Source organism: Moschus berezovskii, chromosome 11 (assembly GCF_049115385.1).
Source record: "Moschus berezovskii isolate FMDL1 chromosome 11, NW_MosBer_1.0, whole genome shotgun sequence".
NCBI lineage: Eukaryota > Metazoa > Chordata > Mammalia > Artiodactyla > Moschidae > Moschus > Moschus berezovskii.
Window position 1 is genome coordinate 88,095,850 of NC_142470.1, and position 2,313 is coordinate 88,098,162.

Below are 2,313 nucleotides of genomic sequence, written 5' to 3' on the forward strand. Positions count from 1 at the left end.
CATTGGCACACCCTCCATCTCTGCAGCATCCCTCCATTTCTGCAGCATCTCTGAAGCAAGACATTGAGAAATGGGTAGGCCTCCTGAGCAGAACCAAGGTCTTGATTGGCAGGTCTTGACTTCTTTGAGTTTCAGTTCCCACATGGTGTTGATATTCCAGGCTGCATTGCTTTGGGAATCCTCTTCCAGAAATAATTTTTAAAAGGAAATTTATTCTACTGGGAATAAAACTTGGGTGTGTATACAGACTAGATTTTGCCACAGATGAGTAAATTATCTGATTAAAGAATTGATCATTTGTCATAATGTAAGACAGTATTTTTATATAGCCCATCTTTATTATTTGGAGTTTTCATGATTATCGATCTTACCTCCTTAAGAATGATCACGCTTCTTAAAAACAGAATCAGCAGTTTATACAATGGTAGAAAATTCATGGTTATTGGAGTCAGATCTGACTTTGAAGCTTGGTTTCATCACCTCATAGCCAGGTATCTTGGGCAGGTCACTGCATTTCTTTGAACTAGTTCCCAAATTTATAGAGCAATAATGCCTATCACTGGAAATTTTCTGGCATTTACCTGTCACCAAGCAGGAATTCCATGCCTGCCGTTCCCTCTCTCCAACTTCATTACTCCTCCTTTAAAGCACACAGGTTCACCAAGATTTCTCCAACCATATTTTTGAACCAAAAATTGAGGGAGCATGATTCTGGTGCACTTATGAGGTGATCAAACAAAATATTAGCTATTAAGACTGTCTCAGGAAATGCATATGGCCACTCCATCAATATGACTTGTTTAGGAACTTCCCTGGTGGTTCAGTGCTGAAGAATCCACCTTCCAAGGCAGGGGAAGTGGATTCGATCCCTGGTCAGGAAGAGATCCCACATGCTGTGGAGCAATGAAGGCCAAGCTGCTACTACTAAGCCCGTGCCCTCTAGAGCCCACTGCTGTGACGAAGGATCCTGCTTGCCACAGTGAAGATCCCATGTGCTACAACTGAGACCTGACCAGCCACATAAATGAACAAAGAAATCATCTTTTTTTTTTTTTTTTTGAGAAAAGATTACTTGTTCATTTGAATGAAACAGAAAATAAAAACAATTCCAAAGCAACATCTGCCATGTATCAAACTCTTAGCACAATTAACAGATCTCCATTTCATTCTGGGTCATGGAGACAGAACAGAGGTTGGGACAGGAAAGCTACCCTGCTTTGGGAGGCACCTTCTCAGGTTTATCACCTAAGACCTGCTTATCTGAATGACTCAGGGGAGAAGGTTTATATGCCGTCCATCTACCAGCTGACCCTTGGGTCACAGTGTCTCATGCTCCATGTGAACTGTCATTCATCTCTTGTCCTGTGATGTTTGCCTCAGAAGCGCTTGAGGAAATCAGACATCCAGCAACAGCAGTAAGCTCTGCTGTTTGTTCTACAGCCAGAGTCTCAAATTAAGAAAAGGAAAAGAAAAAAAGCTTATAAGGGCCTTGGGTATTTCCAGTAGCTGGAATTTCCCACTGCTGGAAACCTAATGAAATAGTCTCAATACAGCATTTTATAGATCCTGTAGCAGAAGTTGAAATACTCTGAAAGGACCAGAGAGGCAGGCAGGAAGAAGGCCTGTGAGTGACCAAGTCTCTAATAAATTAAACAGCTGTTTTTGTTTTGGTGGATATGAGGTTATTTCATTACGGATGATAAGGTGGGATTTTCTCCCCCCAGAGTTTCAGAGAAAACAAAGACACATCTTCAGTTCATTACCCAGGGAACAGTAAGCATGGCTCCTTGTTCAAAATTTCAATCGAAAAAGCAGCCAGCAGGGTCCTAAAACAGCCCTCCTGTGGGCACGCCGGGAAGTAGTGGACTGTGTTTTGACTGGGACCCGTGGAGCAGACTTCTGGGGCTCCATCTCTTAAACACATGGTGTTCTGAATATGGCTCTGATGGTTGTTAGCAAAGTGGATTTAACACACAGCCTCGAAACCAGCAGCTGCCTTTGCCACAGACATTGACCCCATCCTGCCTACAGACAGGCATTGGGTCTAATTATGCTGAGCATTTGCCAGAGTGTGGGATAAACGCGGGGGCTTCCCACCAGGGACGTTGCTATGACACAGTGGACTGGATTTAGCCCCAGAAAGAATAGTTGTGGTGTACAGTCCAGCCCAACTGCCCATTCCCTCTCCTTGACCTACCCTTTGTGGGAAGCCAGGAATGCCAAATATTTCTTGTCGCTCTGCCCAGGCTTTTGCTATATTTACAGTCCCCCCACGCCCCGGCCCGGCCCCAGTCCTGTCTCATTTCCTGTGGC